The 12,501-nt window shown below is 44.9% G+C and overlaps 1 protein-coding gene across 1 annotated transcript in view; it reads right to left on the bottom strand.

The window, feature by feature from the left end:
* LCP1 (lymphocyte cytosolic protein 1) overlaps positions 1-11,834 on the bottom strand; it is a 45,575-nt gene extending 33,741 nt beyond the window's left edge. Inside the window, exon 1 of the mRNA XM_068674963.1 lies at positions 11,800-11,834. The gene's annotated coding sequence lies outside the window, so the exon portion shown is untranslated. The remainder of the gene's footprint in view (positions 1-11,799) is intronic.
* Between the last annotated feature and the right edge of the window lie 667 nt (positions 11,835-12,501).

Genomic DNA, 12,501 nt, shown 5'->3' with positions numbered 1-12,501 from the left:
GGAAGTCTTTACTTTGGTTTCGCTGACCCTTTGTCCTATTTGGTAATCCAGATGAGCCACACAGAGCAAAGGGGTTGTGAGGAGATGGTTTCCACAAAGCAATGCAAAAGATCACTCCTAAAGAGAGGGTACAACCAGCATAGAAAGATTTACTCTCCCCAAAACACATGTGCAGGACCTAGAAGAGAATAGTGGCTGTTGGCAGAGGAGCAGATCGTGCAATTATCAATCACGGATCTTGGAGCAGGATGCTCCCTCAACAGAAGTAACCAAACATCTCCGTAAAGCAAAAACCAGATAGCTCTGAGGCCGTGGGTGAACTTTTGGCTGCCAGTCTTGGCACCCAAGTTCCAAAATCATTTGCCCCACCATCATTAGCTCCATCAAATCATTTGTGCCTGAAGGTTTTTCTTATGGCCAAGTCCCAGACGCTTCCAGGAAGAGCTCAGCCTTACTTACAAGGCATAAGGAATGAGATTTAATTTCCTGCAAGCAGTCTGAACTTTGAAGGAGAGGCATTTAAGCGAGTGAAAATTGAAATAGCATAGAAAAAAAAACCTCCAGTAAAATGAAAGCAATAATAAATAAGTAACATGAAAGTGTACACCCCAATACAAATTTAATAGGCTACACCCAAGCATGAATTATTGAGCAGAATTATCCGTTTGTTGCAATGGGGAGTTCTAGTGAAATATTAATAACAGTACATGAGCTAATCTTAGGTTTGACTTGGTGGGGGGGAAAGAAGAAGAGGTTTGAAAAGTCTGGCCATTATTAATGCAAAAAAGAGCAGCCAGGGCCGCAGCTTTCCATGGATCTGGATGAAGTGGAGAGAAGGCAGCAACACTCCTCAGGCTCTCACAGAAAAATACTGGATTCCCATGTCTCGAACAGTGATCAACAGCAACCCTATGAGCTGATAAATCCATTTCCAGAAGGAAAGAGGTTCTTAAGTAGCATTCTCAGATCCTGCTTGAACAATACTGGCTCTCAGGATTTTGTTTTCACTCCTGTGAAAATCAGAGTTTCAGCTAGACCCTGACTCAGCCAGATTGCAAGCTGTTATGTTTTTCTTTCAGGAAACATCTCAGCTTTGTGATTGGGAGAAAAGAGCGAGAACGTGATTTTGGTGGCTCAGAAGCTTGCAGAAGTAAAAAGCATAGAGAAACAGAAGGAAAAAATACTTTAATTATAATTATTATGACAGTTGCTTTTGCAAAGACGGGAGGAAACATAACCATGATTTTTGAGCATCTGGATCTCATTTTTGAGAAGCTGTCTCATAGCTAAGTGACCTTCTCATCTATTTGTCAGACTCACAGCCTCAATGTCACTTTCTGATGGCTTTGGCACTGCAGCAAAATGGGCTTCCCAACCCATCCTCCCCTTCCTGTGGTTCAGGCAAGGGGAGGATGTGTGCCTGGGGAAGGTGTCGTGGCAAAGATAAAGCACTCGTGCCGGGAGCAGAGGCGCCGCAATTCTACCACAAGCATTTCAAGGACCTGTCTTCTGCTGCTAACTGCTGCAAGGGCAGGGGGAAAAACGTTTACAGAAGATGCACTCCAGAACAAGTTCTCCCCTTTGGGCTTTTTGCCAAGGGTTTCAGAAAAGAGTGATTAGTTTTGCTTTATATCCAGAAGGGAACCTGCACACCAACACCTGCATGACTGAACAAAATGTGTGCACACAGGCATGCTTGCACATATACCCTCTTTTATACTTTATCACTACGCTTTGATTTTAAATGGTTTTCAATGTTGGAAAATGTAACTTCCTAGACTTTTTGCTTTGCTGTGAACTTGCTTTTAATTTTCATCACTCAGCTTCTTTAAAAGCCATATTCCTGTATCTCTTCCTCTTTTTTTTTTTTTTTTCCCATGTTTCCCTTTATTCTCTCATTTTCCCTTTGCACATTTTCTGCATTTTTTCTTATCTCCTGCCATTTCCTCACTCCTTGGACTCCTACCCTAGCAGTTTCTGTTCACTTACTCCCACATGCTGCTCTGCTGCCAACGCTCTTAATATTTCCAAGGGCGTTCAGCTTAGAAATCCCACTTCTTGCAGCATCTCACATGCATCTTCCAAGCTTGTGGTCAGTGGCCCAAAATTCTGCACTGAAACCACCACACGCTGCAGCTCAGAAACTCCTTAAAGCAGTTATTAGTTCCCCGTCTGGAGGGGAAGTTTGCCTCCCCCAGGAGGAACTTGCTGTGTTTCTCCCATATGTGCCAAAAAAAAAAAAAAAAAAAAAAAAAACCAACTCAGTACAGAATCTGGAGAGAAAATGCCCAAACCATGGGGTTTCGTTTCCAGTATCACCACAGCTGTGTTCAGAGCAGGCTCTGCATCAGGGGGCTCACCACCCTTCTGCGGGTGAAGGATGAAAGCCAGAACTAAGCTGAAGCTGCAGGATGAAAATAAATAAACAAATAAATAAAAATAAAAAAATGTTGGATTGTGTTTTGTGTTTTTTGTTTGTTTTGATGGAGGCATTAGGACAGAAATCAATCACGGGAGGTAGCTGAGGCCAGGCTTTTGACAAAAGCCCTAATATGAAGATCCTGAATCCAAGAGACTCTTACCTGGTGTATCTCAATTTTTGGAAAAAGGATGTGTATAATGCCACCCTTTTTCCTGACAAATCTGATCTCAGTAATGGTTTTAGATGGTGGCTAAGAAAACTAGAATTAGAGTTTATATTTGGGATATATTGCCCCCTTCTGTAACAAAAAAGATGGCAAAAAAATGGGAAGGGGGAAACATTTCTCCACCTTTCTGCCAGCTAGTAATTACGACACCAATTACTGCTGGTCTTTTGCTTCAGCCCAAGCCCCACAAAGACAGACTTTTGATTCCTTCATGCTCCCAGCACCAGCTTTGCTTATCTCAAATAAGCAAAACCAAGATTTTTCCACTCTTTTCATCTTGTTGGTCAAACTCCTTCCTGTGCCAGTGGTTGGCATTGACACCTCTTGGAAGCTCAGCTGAGACAAGGATGAAGAGATGTGGACATGCTCTCAAAAGGAACCAGTCTGAAGATACATCTCCCCTGTTCTGAAGTCCACAAGGAGCAGTAGCCAGGTTTTGGCAGCAAGAGTGGCAAACATTGTGAGCACCTAAAACATTGGGGTAATAATTAAGTTAGCGATCATACAAAAGGTACATGATATGAAAAAGAAAACTAGGTTTTATTTTCCCTGACTGCTTAGAGTGGAAGACCTTTGAGGGAGCACACAGAGAGATGGGAAGATCCTCCAGTCAAAGGCAAGTACCAAGAGTGAAGTGCCAGACACGTACTAGGTGGTGTGAGTTTTCTCACAGAGATGCTGCCTGTGTTGCTACAAATGGGTGTCATAGAAGAGTAGCCTTTGCTCCTGGAAAATGGGCAGAGCAGACCCTCAGGCAAGCTGAACAATTTCTCTTCTCTGCCTTCACACTTGGCTGCTCCATTTTCTGTGCCACCGTGGCCAACGTGCACCAAAAAATAACAAGACAAAGTCATCGGGTGGGTTTTCAAATGCCAGAAGACTCAAAAGAGCCCCTAAACAACTGCTCTTAGAAAAGGGCACAAAACATGAGCTCTGGAGTGTTATCTAAAAGACGAATTTGAAGCAAACATTAATTGCTCTTCAGACACAGCACTTGGGAGGTATGGGGGCAACTGCAGTGCTAAACAGTTTGGCAGCACGAGAAACCACCACAACCACAGTGATGGTGTGTGTGTGTAGATGGTGACAGGAATTCAGAAACCAAGCCATTGAGCCAGCAAAGCTTGGAGCTGAGAGCCCCGTGCTACCCTCGGGATGCTCCCCAGGCATCCCAGCAAGGCCCTCTGTGCTCTCACAAGCCATGGATGAAAGCCAAGCTCTGCCAAGCAGCTCCCTGCATGGACACCCCGAGGAGGTTTGGTGCATGGAGGATGGATGGGTGCCAGGAATGCCACCTGAGCAGTAGGATTTTCTGGTTCCAAGACAAAGAGGCCTCCAAACACGTTTTGGAGGTGGCCTTACAAACCAGGACTCGCTGTTCACATGCCTGTGGTGATATTCAGCCTCACCAGCAACTGGGGGGTCCCAGACAGCTTGGATTTTTGGGGCAGGGAGATGACTGTGGAGTTTTTGCATCTTAGCATCTTTGTGTTGACCTTCTTTTGCCTGCATGCTCATGCCCAAGAAGCACAGATGCTTAGGGTGGAGGAAAGGAGGAAGCAGGAGCATCAATTGTCACTTCAATCCCTTTTGCTAGTCAGGACTAAAAGACACGCAGGTAGGAGTGATGGAGCACCACTGAGATAAAGATTGGCACAATCACCAAATAGCTGAAGTGAAAGAGGGCTTCAGCGTGGCAGAAGCAGTCTACCTGCTGGTTACACCTGCCTTGGCTGGTTTAACACTCCTTCAGGCGTCTCTTTCCCTTTCCTTCCCTGGTGAGTTACAAGTTTCACACAAGCAGCAATGAGTTTCCTATGTGGTAATAACTCAAAATCCTTTACTGAGTGTTGTTGTGGAAAATATCTAAGTTTTAGGTACTACAAAACATGCTCTTCAGATCTTCACAACATAACATATTACATGGCTGAGTAATATGTCATGAAATACCAGTTTGAGCCTTCAGAAACACTGGACAGCCAAACTAGAGTAGAGCCAGGCAAAGATTTCACACTGAAGAAGAAATCCCCAACACGTTGCCCTTTTTCTCCTCTGCATGTGAGCTTCTTCTGCAACAGGAAAAGGATGAAAAGACTGGGGGATGGCCCTGATGGCCTGCAACAACCCAGCACAAACAAATCTTGCCTAGTATCACAGTAAGAGGAGTAAGACCCAGTGTTCCCATGCAGCACACCGATACGGTGACTGCATGCTGGAGGCTCTGACTTGCAAGTCATGTTTGAAGAAGAGGGTTTGCAGGTGCCCTTGCAAAGACTAGATTTAGCAGCTCAGCTTGTTTACAGTTCCTCGGTAGTTTCAGCTGTGTGTTGTAAGCTCTGTTTCCTGAAGAGCTGCTACCTTTCACATTAAAAACAAGTGCATATCCACACCCCAGTGAGACTTTGGTACTCAGTTTTTCTCCTTAAAGCTCAGGGACACCTCTGGTAAGTGCATTTCTGGCCACGTCCAAGAGGACAACTGGCATGTGAACCATGATTCTCAAGCTATTCTATGCCCAATATTCCTGCAATGTTGCAAGAAATGTTGCGTAATGAATGAAAGGGAGGTAAGTTACCCTGCATACAGTAAAATCCTTGAAAACGCACATTTAAGGAAAAGTCACATTCTTCTGCCCAATATTTCTATAAATATATTCTATAAATATTCTGTAAATACATGGGTTCTGTGTGCCTGGGCAAATGCAGGAGTCTTCAAATTCCACCTTCAACAAATTAGCTCAAATGCTGGTAGTAATATTGTGGCAACTAATTAATGTATCATGTATCTATTAAAAAACATATATATTACATATATAGACATACATACATGTATGTATGTCTATGAGAGAAATCTCTCGTGGCTTGGCATAGTGGTTTAACCACTGGACAGTCCATCCTCTCCTAAAATTTTCCTTGCTTGCCCAAAACCTGCCACATGTCTGCGTGGGGCACGTAATTAGGAAAGTAGATATTGAGATGCAAATGAGAACCACACACAAAGGCAAATGCAAAGCTCTGCAGCGAGGGCAGGAGGGGTTATCTGAAAATCAGTGTAAAATGGCAATCTTCATGGGAGGACTGCTTTTTAATTGTCTTGAAAAACTGATGGTTTTTTCACCTATGTACGTAGTATCACTGGTGGGAGCATCAGAGGGGCTTGCTGGTCTGTCACTGCATTAAGACTACATCGCTTTTTTAACTGAGTGAACACCCCAAAAGGAAAAGAAGGCAGGAGAAAGATGGTAGTCCTTAAAATATTTTGATTCCTTCTGATACTTGAAATCAGACGAAAAACGTGTCAGTTACCCTGATATTTACAGGAGATTGAAGGTGAGTCTAAAGGATCTTTAGAAAGGGCATTTTCCTTCTCTGACTATAGATATCTTTGTCATTTTCTGACAAGTACCTCTGTTTTGACATAGCAATTTCTCTTAGGCAGACAGAAGATACAAGATCTTTATTTGCGATATAAAAATAACAGAACTGATTACTGCCCCACCCTGTACAATGTTTACCATTGTAAGAAAGTAAAATGTGCAAAATATTATTTTCCCTGTGCAGGACTTTCAGTTATTCGCCCCAAATAATTGACATACTGACAACTCTGGTACTACGTAAAGTCCAGCAACTCTTGCGAATATCAGGATGTGCATATTCGAAGATAGCTTCTTCTTAGAGTTTCTGGTCGGTGCTAGTTCTGAGAAACAAGATCTGATGAGCACGGGAGACCCTTAGTAGCTGCCAACCCCACCTCATCAGGAAGGGAGTAGCACAGTGTTAATTCCTCTGTCCCCTTGCAGCATCTCTCTCTTGTGAGGTGTAACTACTGCAGAAGATTACAGGCAGAAGATGTCCCAGGCTTATCACTTGATGGCATCGCAGGGCTCTCCCACCAGGGGGAAGGGACATCACCATGCTCCTGTACACGGTTAATCCCACCAGAATGCTTGGCAATTGGGTGTATTTTAACATAGAGTTGTTAGGAGAAACCATATTATTTTATTTAAGGAAAACTTAAACTCCTGTATTTTAATTCACTGGCAGAAATACATATTCCAAGATTATCACCCATTGCTTGTCCCTGCTTGTACTCCTTGTATTAATCACGGCTCTGATTAGCTTTGCTCATTCATTAAAGCCAAGCTGATCAAGTCACATACATGCAAATGACCTCCCTGTACCTGCAAAGCTTAATTCAAGCTACTTCCACTTATCCTGTATGGTCTTTGCTGTTTGGGCTAACCATGAGTGGAAATGCACGAAATCTGAGGGCCTGATTTGGAGGACTTCCAAGAACATCTGGTCCATGAGACTTTCAGAAAACCTGGATGCACCTTCTTCCCTCAGACCTTACAGAGCACAGCTTTCTGACAGCAGCTTGTCAGCACTTTCCAGAGATTTGTCTATTATTTTTTTTTTCATGTCTTAAACTCTAAAACCTAAGTTTTATTTTGAAAACTCTGAGATACACAGGTGGGAAAACTACGGACTGAAGCCACATGCCCCTTTTGTAAATGTAGCAGCAAATATATGGGTCATGAAAGAAGAAAAAAAATAGTCTGCCAAAGTTAACTACTAAGTACATTTGCAAGCCTTTATTATCAATATTTCATGATTAAAATATCACAAACTGTACTTCAAGTTTCTCCTTACAGAACATCGGCAAGCCAGGGCTGTGTACAAAAACAGGGCAGAAATGCTAGAAAATTTTGCTGACATTTAGGAGCAAGATGCTTCCAAATTCAAAAGTAGGGAAAAGGCTGCATAGCTTATAATGACATTTCAATATAAGGCTTAAATCATTTATTTCATTACAAATGCAAAGAAGTGTTTGCCTGGAAGATCCACTGAAATCTCATCTGTTGAGTTCCTTCTTATAAGCAACAGAAGAAAAACTGCGTTGGCAACTTCCTAGAGTCAATCAGAAACTTCTGTTTATATAAAAATTAGAGCATTTAGTCACATATCTTTTTGTAACCCTGAAATAAAGAAGTTGCTTCTATTTTTAGATATGTCTTCACTGATTCAACTCGAGACTTCTGCTTAAGAGAAGACACTTGTTGGGTTTCGCATTTTTCCTTATTTAACATGATAAATAAAGTCATATAAATTATGAAAGAAAAAAAAAAAGGTAGAAGAAAAAGCAGCAGCTCTTTTTTTTTTTTTTTTTCCAGAACACATCCTTTCCTCAATCCAAAGTAATGCCGCTCGGTTCCACTCTTACCCAGCACACTGTCTCCCTTTTATCAGTACGTGCAAGAAAAGGAAAATTTTCCTGTATTTTTTTTCTGCTATTGATAAGGATCAGGAATTCCATCCCAACATAGCAACAAGCATTTGTAAAAAAAGAAAAAAAAAAAAAACAAAACAAGTTAACAAAACTGCTTTCATTTCTAGGTTAATCAACATAACAGGAAGGTGACAGGAACTGTATCAAGGCAAGACATTCCGTTTTGATAAGACATATGGCTATTTCTGTTTACAGGAGCAAAGCCATTCTGTAAAATACTCAAGTCTCTGAAACAAACATATCCTTACCACAATTTTACTGTGCTTGATCTATGGGGAAATCAATTACAGAAATGATTCTGGCCTCCTTTTCAAAACCTTTTGGACCTCACTTGACTTCAACATCATGTGCTGCCATTCTGCTGTCCCAAATATGTTGACACAGGACTTTTAACCACGCTTTTCCATCCTGTGGTACCCAGCATTAACAGGCTAACAAGCAAGGACCAAGGATGTGTTGGTTGGAAGGGACCTCTGGAGTCACCTCCTCAAATCTGCTCGGGGGTGACATGAAAATGCAATGCTACGAGGAAGGAAACTTCTCTGATGTGAAAGCACACATGCTTACTCAGCTCATAGGTACGACTGTTCCTAGCCAAAATGATTGACCTTCTGCAGGATGAGGGCTTGCAGGACAAAAAGAAATGTTTTGACCTTCTTCTGAGCTTCTGTTTGCGGAAGAAAACCCTAAAAAACTACTTGCTTGGCTTCCTGAAGCAGTAGTTGCCAAGGGCATACATTCACAGTCTGAGGCTCAATAACAAAAATGAACAAAGATACATAAATTTTCAGCTAAGAAAACATGAACTGGGGAAATACATTAAGTATAGATTCAGACTAAAACCCACAGAAGAAAAAAAAAAAAAGGAAGTGTAAGGATGATCACAATCGGAACACATTAAACATGGCCAAAACAGATTAAAACATAAAATGAGTTTATTCAGAATGCTGATTAAGTGGACTAGCTGTCTTCCCATTAAGAGAGAAGGAAATTAGTGCACTGTAAACGTTAAAGGTCACCAGAGCACAGACAGTGGGAAGGAGAAGAAGCCCACAGACAACAGACATTTATTTACACGGGGAATATTCCCACCCCCTAGCACTGAGCATCCCACTCAGGTCCCTACACCTGCATGCAGCAGGACCAACCTCAGGGCCCTGCTCACAGGCAGCACGGGGAGAGCCTGAGAAAAGCAGAATACAGGGAGGAAAGCAGCAGATGTTTTCTTTGCACACCACAGCAGCAATTTGGAAAACCATCCCTCAAGTCCACCTCGTAATGCTATTACTGATTTGTGAATTTTCCAGTCGTGCTCCCTGGGTCTCCAGCACTAAAGGTCAGCAGCACGCTAGTCTAGCGCCTTCTCAGATAAAATCAGTCTATTTTGGTTACCCACACTGCTGTGACTGGTACTTATTTCACCCAGCCCTCAAAACTGAAATACAGATTCTGTAATAACACGGAAAAGAGTAAAATTTCTGATGAATGATTACACAAATCATGAGGAAAAAAATGACAATTGTTTGTAAAACAAATTCAGAATTAAAAGTTGTGTTATTTAGCAACAGCACAGGTTACACGTGCAGGCAGAGTGGCAAAAGAAGTTTATCTCCAAGTCTTTCCTCTGGATCTCCCAGCATGTGCTCCCAACAGAGCTGTCTACAGTTCTCTGATGCTCCCTCACGATTTTGCATAGATGAGGGTATGAGTTATTTCAGGGCTTATATTTTTTATCATCACACCTTTAATGGAGCAAGGGCTATCTGAAACATGCACTGCAGGCAGGAAAATTCAGGAATCACAGCTCTGTCATCAAGACAGTGACAAGGGAGAAGGCACTAGCAGCAAGGAAGCCCTGTGGAAGGGGAGCTGCACCTTGTTTTCTAACTTGGGAACAACATTTGGATTTATTACAGGGCTGTTGTTGACCTCCTCACTCACAATTAGTGCATCTTAATGATTGTTAGAAGAGAGGGGTAATTTTGAAGGCAGCTTGCAGATGCACCATCCAACCAGTCAACCCAGACAGACCAGTGGCACTGCCCAAAAGGACCCCTCCAGCCTGGCAGGAGCCAGTACACCTCGGCCACTGGGGTCACACCACCGTGCTACCATCACCTGCTTCGCCATCAGCTCACACCTGGCTCAGTGGATGTTAGCAAAACTACGAACCCTGCTCAAGCAAAGAAAAATTACCAATTTTGGCTAGGGTTTGTTGGATTATGCCTACGGCCAGTCACAAAAACCTCATGTTTAACTCAATGGGAAGACTGCAAGCCAATATAGTCATCAGCAGTACAAACACACACGAAATGTTTCAGCAGGAGGACTCCGGTCTCCTTCTGGTTAGCCTTCCTCAGGGGCACCATCTTCAGCACACATGCCTGCTTCCAACCAGAGGACTTGGGAGCCCAGATGTGCTCCCAGGTCTGGATGCTCACCCTGGTCCTACCCTTCCTCCAGACCCAAAAGCACCCATCAGCCACCCCCGTGCTGCCTCCCACAGAACGGGGTGATGGAGCTGGAGGTGGGGTGTCCCACCAGGCAGACCTGGGTGGAGATGCCACCAACACTGCTGTGGTGCTGATGGTGCCACCACCAGACCTGCCCAAAAGAGCTTACAGTCTAACACGGGAGGGTTCACGGCGTGGACATCAGAGGTATTTCTTAGCTGTGCCACTTTGCTTCTCAGCTTGTAACGCCAAGCACGGAAGCAAACGATCAAATAAATCACTCGGGCACAGGATCGATCCTTGAGTGATGACTACGTTAAGAAAATGTAAATGCCTTGGTGCGTTACGTAAATAATTCCCCGCTGGTGCCTGCTATGCGGGCTGCAGCCATACCTTGGATTTCATTTACACGGCTTCTTCTGTAGAAAGAGACCCAAATGTAGAAAGAGACCCAAATTTCTCCCTCAGCCTACTCCACTCACTAACCTTTACGCAGCGCGATATGCACAAGGGAGGAGCAGAAGCAGAGGCAAGACAGGGACATTGATTGCTGCCAGTCTGGTAGGAAAACGTTATAACCTTGCAGAGAGGGGACAAACAGCAGAGTCATCTGCAACATGCAAAACAGCTTCTTCATTTCCATAGTGAGTCAAAAGAAATGACCTTCAGATATTCTCCAAACTATTACTGCTTATAAAGAAGTTGTCTTTAGTGGGACCCTGTGGACAAAAAGGAATTTAAGAAATAAATACTAGGATTGAAGGTATTGGCTAAGTACTTTCTGACACGGGAGATGATGGCGGGTGGGTAGCGTTGGCACAACCCAGATACAGGCTACTCATCAGTCCCGAAACACAACCTGCCTTCAGCACATAGAGATGCTCAGAGCATCTCCCCCTGCCTCCAAACCCTCCTGGCCCCCTCTTTACCCTCTCCCCTATTTCCAAACCCTTCAAAACTGACTTTATTCCACCGACACCTCCATCGCACCTCATCCACGGGGGGCTGCCCACCTCGGGGCTGCAGTGCCGGGTCTCCCAGCACCAACCCAGCCTCCGAGGCTCACCGACGGGCTCTGCCCCCCCTCGCCCCGGCTGGCACCGCACCCCCAACCCTGCGGGAACGGGCACCGGGGGGCACGGCGCTTCCACCCCCCACGATGCCTCTGCTATATTGCAGCTCCATCCAGCTCGATGCCAACCCGGGGGGGGCTCCGGCACACGCTCCCAGCCGCCCCGACCCTACAAACAGCGGGACCGGCACAGCGGTGCGAGCGCCCGGCGGCTCGCTTTAAATTAATTTAATAATTTAATTAATTAATTGAATTTCCTCCCCCCTCGTAGAAAATAAAAATGATAAAATAAGAATAAGAATAGTGATAAATAAGAACAGGCAGCGAGGGTAATTACCGGCGAGGAGGCACGCTGCGGCAGGCGGTGCCGGCGGGGGGCGGGCGGGCTGCCGCGGCCACGCTGCCAGTTCCCGCCGGCGCCACGCCAGGCCACGCCCCCTTTCCGCTAAGCCACGCCCCCATCCCACCGAAACCCCGCCCCCTTTGTTGTTAAGCCACGCCCCCGTCGCTAAGCCCCGCCCACCGCGTTCTAACTGTGGGGGCCCCCCCCCCGTGGCGGGAGGGTGTCCGCCATTTTGTGTGGCGGAGGGGAAGCCCCCGCCCAGCAGGGTGCGGGGGGCTGCTCATGGGGAGGGGGGTGCCTGGGGGGCTTATTGGGGTGCACATAGTGGCCAGGAATGGGTGAAACACGAAAATTAGTTGTGGTTAGGGTAGGAGGTAGCTACATTTAAGGCTTCTTTGGATCCTCACCTAAAATCGCTCTTCACAACACGTCCATAAATTGTCTCCCCTTCTCCATCCCCTGGCTTCGCTGCTATCGCAAGGTCTCTGCCTTCACCAGGCTGAATTTCCCCGCTTCTGATGTGCTCCTTCCCGTCTTCAGCATCGTTGGCTCTGCTGACTGCTCTCCTGAGCTAAATTAGACCTACAGTCGCAACCACAGCCGTGTTTTTGTGGCCACAGTCTTTCAACTTCTTGCTTCTGCTCTCACTTGGATTTTTACCTAGAATTTGGCTATTTATAGTGGCCGGTGTTATCT

This window comes from Anas acuta, chromosome 1 (genome assembly GCF_963932015.1).
Source record: "Anas acuta chromosome 1, bAnaAcu1.1, whole genome shotgun sequence".
Classification (NCBI taxonomy): domain Eukaryota; kingdom Metazoa; phylum Chordata; class Aves; order Anseriformes; family Anatidae; genus Anas; species Anas acuta.
The sequence above is the reverse complement of the archived record's forward strand: the minus strand, read 5'-3'. Positions and strand labels throughout refer to the sequence as shown.